The following is a 7,550-nucleotide window of genomic DNA, read 5'->3' as shown; positions in this document are numbered from 1 at the left end:
AAGTGAAGCTCACTTCCCAACCATAGAGGCCCAGCCACGCTGGCCTTGTCCTCTGCCAGGATGGTTCCCTGCGAGTCAGAGGGGACTCCCGGCCAAATCATTTTCCCATTCACTCCCCTCTAGGTTCCCCTTGGGGGAAGTAACCCTGTAGTCTTTCCTAAATATCTGCTTTCCTCTGTGTCAGTCTCCCTCTCTGCAGTCCCCATTCTTTGCATGTTTATTTCTTGTTTTTTCAGCATTCCTGTCTCCCCGCGAGGGAAGTGAAGCTCACTACACAGCCTCGGAAGTCCGGCCGCGCAGACCTCCCTAAGCATAGGAGACCCTTGTAAGCCAGGGAGACTTCTCTTTGATTCATTGGCTATCCTACTCTTCATCTCCCCTTGGGGGAAATAATGGTTGCTTCCCAGCCTTGGAGACCGATTGGTTCAGTCTCACCTCCGCAAGGATGGCTCTCCACAAGCCAAGGGGAAACCCTGTCCTCTTTTCTAAAGTCACACATACTTATTTCCTATTTCAATTTCATTTCCTCTTGGGGGAAGTATTGGTTACTTCCCAGCCTTGGAGACCGATCAGTTCGGTCTCACCTCTGCGAAGGCGGCTTTCCGCGAGCCAAAGGGGAAACTCTTATCTTCTATTTCAATTCATGATGTTCGTACTCCACACAGCCCTTTCTCATATTCTGTGAACCATCCATTAATGTTTCTGGAGAAAGTCAGATATTTAATTTTAGATATGTTTCTCCATGTCTGCTGAACTCATTGCTTTAGAAGTGATCTTTTATTGACTTAAATTTAGTACCTCAAAATTCAGTCAAGCCACGACACAGAAAAGCACTTGAAATGTTATTGCTTCCACAGAATGGTTTGAAAGCCCTTGCTTCATATATATAAAGTGCAATCTTTTCTCCTTGCTCAACAGTGTTTTTCTGAGTTGGCATATATGCAACTACCAAATGGATGAAACCTGACCAATCTGTTGTATTAGTGATTATTTGACTGTTCATAATCTTTAATCTGTAAAGTATGATTCACCACTGAGACCCATTATGTATTCCAGTGGTTCTCAAACTTTTTTGTTCACGGACCACCTGGAATTTTTGGACATTTTTAAATGCTTGGTCACTAAAAAGGCTAACATTGTGGTTTACGTCAACACTGTTTACCGAGCGATTGAGACCAGCACTGCGGCTAACATAACAAAATTGTTAGTCTCTGTGCCTCCAATCCAATCACAGCTGTATGTTAATGCAACACAAAGCATGCCCTGTCATGTGGTATCCCTTACGTTACAAGCTGCTGTGTTGAGTGCACGTGAGCGCAATACACGAAAACTCCCCAGTAAAGAATACATTTCAGACACTCCAAAACTATATATGACGGAGGGTTTAGACCTTCTTTTTAACTTGGAGATATTTTCCATGTATGCTTTTTCTTCCTGCCTCTGTAGCTGAATTTTTAATAGGGATGCACCAAATCCTTGACAAAATACCGAATCCATCTCAAAAGATTTGTCCGAATACCGAACCGAATAACGAATTCTACAAAAATTGTCAAGGAAACTGTTGAATGAAAAACAGACTGGCAGCTACTAACAAGGGACGTGCATAATCTATAGTTTTATTTTATGACGTTTCAACCCATGTCAACTGATCTGAGAGCTAGTATGAGGAATAAAATTACCGTGAGTGACCTGAATCTCCCTGCGAAATAAAACCCACGTTGATTTAAATGCACCATGTGTGTAACACCTATCAAATAGGCTACAAAATAGTTTTTAATAAAACACTGCACTTCCCAAATGGTTCAACTTGTATTGGCACATTACAATAATGTAAAATGTAATTTATAGCCAAAGTTACAAAAAATACTGTATATATTTCTGTGCTCAGAGTTTTTTTTTTTATCTCAGTATGATCTCTAGAACAGAAAAAGCAACAAAGCACAAAAGTCTACAACAGTTTGCTATTAATGTATTTTACAGGTTTACTGCATAACTTTACTCCATGAAAAGTGTGATGTGACTGTGCTGTTGCATACAAGGGTATGTTTGCATTCAGCAGCTGCGTGACGTGTTTAGCGTGCGCCACCAGTAATTTAGGGAGTTGAGAGCTGCGATAGAGTTCATCAAACATGTTCCTGAATACCTGTTATTAAATGCAACAGTTACGTTCAATACTGGATTTGTGTCTTTTATTTAAAGAACAACTGCTGCACACATTGGAGGAATGCATTAAAATGGATGTGTGTTTGGGTGGATGTAGGATTCGGATTCGGTTCACCGAATCCTGGATTCAGTGCATCCCTAGTTTTTAAGGTCTCAAATTTGGGGTTTGCTATGGGATCTATAAACTATGTTGCTGCTTCCTTTTTGTAATTATGTAACCTTTCCACGGACCACCTGAAGGGAGCCGGCGGACCACCAGTGGTCCCGGACCACAGATTGAGAACCACTGATGGATTCTGTTTATACATACAGTATGTTATAAAATTGTTTGTACAAACCAAGCTCTCTGATTACTTGTTAAGCTTTCACGTGACTGTGATGTGAGATTAGTATTACCCACCACAATTACAATATTAGCCACTGTCGCTACTACAGTGAGTGTGAATACGCCTCCCCTGAGAATTCTTACTAAATACATTCTACTAAACTAAAATATAAAAATCATTATCAGTTATCCATTTTATAATACACTCCAGTTTGATTAATATCCTACATTTTATTAGTTTTATCTAAGATCTTGATGTAGTGTACTAAAAGCATTATGATCAATGAAATAAATGGAAAAAAAAGTCAAGAATAATATTCAGTAAGACTTGGAGGAAAGTGGTTGAAGGAGCAAGCATAGTGTTCCAGTGACAGCAGTGCCCAAGAGAAAGCGAGCAGACACACCTGTGGTTGACCTCTGACACTGGTGGTAAGTAACCTCTTTGGGACTGTGTGATCAGAGAGAGAAAACAGAAAGACACTTATTCCCTGGTAGAACTTGAAGCAACGACTTGTTTTGTACTTAAGATGACCTTCAGTGAGCCATCTAACTACAGCAGCATATGTTGGCTTAGGTTGAGAGTTTAATTATGAGTCTGATTGTTAACTTACAGTTACTGTCAAAAATGCAGCATCGAGTGTGTTTGACTAAAATCTAATTATTACCACATAGATTGTGCAGGTTATTTAAATGTCTGTTGGCATAGGAAAGTAGGACACATACAATTACAATTACATTAAATAATGTAATTGTATGTAAAAATAACACTATGTAACACAATTTTTGTTCCTGGGTAGTAAGTGTTATTTCCTAATTGCTTATGCCTCAAAAGTATAGAAAATGGCTATTATTCCCCACAAACTTTGCTTTTGTGACCAGGACAGTGATATTTTGAAATTTACCTATTTCCAATGAGAAAACGGGCGAATTTGTGTCTTTTCGTTCACATAAAGTCAGAAAAAAACAACATATGAATCCAAATTAACATGTATTTATACTAAAGTAATACAAAAATGACTACAAAAGATTTAGAAGTGAGTAGTTTTTCGAGATTTACGATTATACTGTAAATCACTTTCACGAATCAGCCCCCAAATGTAGTCTCCCATCATGTTCTCGTTATACTATCCTTGGTAGCGGCGTTCAAAGTCCAGTATATCCTGGTGGAAGCGCTCGCCTTGCTCCTCCGAGTACGCTCCCATGTTCTTGAATTTATCAAGATGAGCATCAAGGATATGGACTTTGAGGGACATCCTACAGCCCATTGTGCCGTAGTTCTTCACCAGAGTCTCAACCAGCTCCACATAGTTTTCGGCCTTGTGATTGCCCAGGAAGCCCCGAACCACTGCGACAAAGCTGTTCCAAGCCGCTTTCTCCTTACTAGTGAGCTTCTTGGGGAATTCATTGCACTCCAGGATCTTCTTTATCTGTGGTCCGACGAAGACACCGGCTTTGACCTTTGCCTCAGACAGCTTAGGGAAGAAGTCTTGAAGGTACTTGAAGGCTGCTGACTCCTTATCAAGAGCTCTGACAAATTGTTTCATAAGGCCCAATTTGATGTGCAGTGGTGGCATCAGCACCTTCCGGGGGTCCACCAGTGGCTCCCACTTGACGTTGTTCCTCCCCACAGAGAACTCGGTCCGCTGTGGCCAGTCCCGCCTGTGGTAGTGCGCCTTGGTGTCCCTGCTGTCCCAAAGGCAAAGATAGCAGGGAAACTTGGTAAAACCACCTTGGAGACCCATCAGGAATGCCACCATTTTGAAGTCTCCTATGACCTTGATGCCATCTCAGAAAAATGCAGATATGTATTCACTTAGGCAGCTGGAACTAAACTGAACTGGTGGGCTGAAGGCCCCTGTATTTATACTACTATTTATATTACTGGAAAGTTCTAGAAAGTTCTAGAAGTTACTCCAAGTTTACTCAGCACTGAATCTATCTGTAATGTTCTGGAAAATAGGTAAATTTCAAAATATCACTGTCCTGGTCACAAAAGCAAAGTTTGTGGGGAATAATAGCCATTTTCTATACTTTTGAGGCATAAGCAATTAGGAAATAACACTTACTACCCAGGAACAAAAAAAAAAAAAAAAAATTTGTTACACGGTGTAATGTGATATCTTGTAACAATTGTAAGTCGCCCTGGATAAGGGCGTCTGCTAAGAAATAAATAATAATAATAATAATAATACAGTACCGGTCTTAAGTCTGAGCCCACAGCCAAAAAACCTGTGATTGCAAAGAAACGTTTCTGATTGTATTGCTTTCCAATCACTTTAAAACATATCCTGAAATAAATGAAGGAGGAACAGTTGCTGATAAAGAGAGTATCATATAAAGTCCATTTTAGTTTATAATTAGCTCAACCACATCATCCTGGACAATTAAGGCAGTCTTTCTGTTCCATTTCAAAAACCACTCTCTCCTTTTATATGTAGGGGTAATATTGGCATGCTAGTGGCAGCTTTTCCATGTAAACCACATTCCTATAGCCTCCTATAATGGTCCTATTACTGAATGAAACACCATGAATTACACCTGTGCAATTATTTCAGAACACCCTTTAAAGTGATTAGAAATCGATATTCTCTGAATAACAATCCTGCCTTCCAGAAGTCTGTCTAGGGCACCCTGATCTTGTAATTGTGTGATTTATTTATTTTTTGTGCATTTCTTTATTATCAGCATTTGTAGATTGTGTTTTTTTTTAGCAATTGTATAATGTTTGTTATACTGTTAGATTTACACTTGTGGAAATGCCACTTTTCTATAAGTTAGTGTGAGTTTATGTAAGTTTTCAGACTCTTTGTTACTATGGGATAGTTTCAGACAAGCTTCAGTTTCTGCCTAATAATATTGCATCTGAATGCTAAACAGACTTTCCAATAGACTTAATTTAAATTTCACAGAACTCTGGGCCTTTCAGCTTTTGAAAAAAAAATAAATTAATTTTAAGGTGTTAAATAATTACACTTCAATCTGTGTCACCGTGGCTCATGAATTGATTAAAACAATAATAACGTGTGATGATTCGTGAGACAAATTCACATAATTTAGTCTGATGCTGATTGACAGAATAATTGCAGACTAAGAAGTAGAAGTAAGACACTAGCAAGGAATATTGAAACGTTGATTAGCTGAATTAATATAAGGCTAAACCCAGAGCAGTTTGGAAGATAATACATTAACCACCTAATAGTGTAGACCAGTGGTTTTGAACCTTTTTAAAAAACTGCACCTCTTCTGTCTGGAGGTTTCAGCTCATCCCTTTACAATTTTTGCTCTACTGAATTAGTTACAATAAAAGGCAGAATAGTCTGATTTAACAAATTCATTTTTTCCCCCAGTTTATTTATAGAATTTATGTCACAACAGTTTCAGATATGTCACAACAGTTTGAGATTTACGTCACAACAGTTTGAGACCAAACAGTAATTCTTAATTGCACAGAATCAAAAGACAGTAATTCACTATCTCTTCGAAAACAGGCAAACACATATTCGTTTTCTATTCGACAAAGTTATTCTAAATAATCCAAAATAGACTGCACTGTAAATGTTTATCATGTTTACCTCACGTCTCAGCATAACCTGTGTACCATTTAAAAAAAAAAAAAAAACTCAAGATAAAACTATAATAACTAACAACTAAACTTTTAATTAAAGCCAACATAAAAAGGATGCAATGGGTATCGATATAACTTTGTCACTTTGCACTTTCTGTAGAATCTTTTGTGTTTTCTTCCTTCATTTTCCTTTTGCAAGTAAGACATTTATTCATTTTTGACTTGAGATTTTTGACTCGTTTGCTTTTTCTCATTGCATGTACGACGTACAGTTTTAAAGCATTTTGCGTGGTTGTGGATTTGAGAATCGTAATCACTCAGACACATTGTACTCAAGAAAGTTATAATTTTGGCATACTGATGTCTCTGTAACAAGTAATTTTGCTTGATTGTAAATTTTCCTATAGACAAAGATATTACAAAATGTTATGATATATTATGAAATATGCTCACGCGTCCTAGGAACACAGGGTGTCTGGGAATTTATTATAAAAATGTGTTTTGCCACTGTAGTAAAATGTTTGATTGAATTGCATTGATTGAAATTGGTTTTGAAAGTAGTACCATATATTCTTCTTTTTCTGATAGCTTGTGCTTTGGAGCTGATGTAATTTACTGACATTATCAGAACAATTATCTTTTAGAGGACACTACTTAACATAAACATTTAAATGCTCTCCTGATAATGTAGTTTGGCTGAGGTGAATTGGCTTCAGTAGCACTGAGGTAAGCAGCACTTATTTTGATAATTAATGTGTTGAAGTTAAGAGCCTTTTGCCAGGTTTTGCGTGGGGTTACTTTTAGTATTCCTGTTGAATGCAAATTCTTGTAAAACAAAAACATTTATTTTTCCTATTAGATGGACCTAGGCCAGTGATACAGTGATTGTGTCACTTTAAATGGTTGTATAACACCATGTAGAGTTTGCAAGAAACGTATTACCTCGCCTTTGCTTTTAGCATGTTTTACAGTCTGTGTCGTGGCAAAATAACCCCAATTGTTTTGCTATTTTTATTCACACATCGTGGGTGATAACTCAGCTGTGGAATAAAAAAGGAATTTGACAAATGTTAGTCTACGAATTGTATACGTTTCTTTCAGTATTCCTAGAATAACACGTATTTATTAATCAACCATCATAGCGTGTACATTTAAGACCTTCCAGGGGCGTTGAGGTCGCCGCCTTGGTAAAAGTCAGCTAGGTACATTAGGTGTCATGAAATTTCAAACATCATCCAAGGTGGGTCACTGGGTAAAAAGAATTAGCGACTTATATTGCTTTGCAGTTTGCATTAATAGTCTTAATAGGCTTCAGGAACAGGATATGCAGGGTTTTTTTTAGACATAAATGAGATTTTTGCCTCAGTAAAGATCTATTCCTAGCTACACTCCTGCCTTCAGTGTAGTTTTTTTTAATGGTAAAAGACAGATTGAGTTTGTCACCAATATGAAAGATTGAAGCTCATTTCCATAATAATACCTTAATCTTGTAGGCTA

General features: G+C 37.8%; 1 protein-coding gene across 6 annotated transcripts in view; it reads left to right on the top strand.

Moving 5' to 3' along the window:
• LOC117435599 (uncharacterized protein C8orf34 homolog) overlaps positions 1–7,550 on the top strand; it is a 145,026-nt gene that overhangs the window by 12,258 nt on the left and 125,218 nt on the right. Inside the window, exon 1 of one of the 6 annotated variants that reach the window (XM_059017291.1) lies at positions 268–325. The exons of the other annotated variants lie outside the window; for them this stretch is intronic. The gene's annotated coding sequence lies outside the window, so the exon portion shown is untranslated. Of the gene's footprint in view, positions 1–267; positions 326–7,550 lie in introns of those variants that run through there. 6 annotated transcript variants of the gene reach the window in all.

The sequence above is a fragment of the Acipenser ruthenus genome, chromosome 3, assembly GCF_902713425.1.
Source record: "Acipenser ruthenus chromosome 3, fAciRut3.2 maternal haplotype, whole genome shotgun sequence".
Taxonomy (NCBI): Eukaryota; Metazoa; Chordata; class Actinopteri; order Acipenseriformes; family Acipenseridae; genus Acipenser; species Acipenser ruthenus.
Note: the sequence above shows the minus strand (reverse complement) of the source record. Positions and strands in the feature narration are given on the sequence as shown.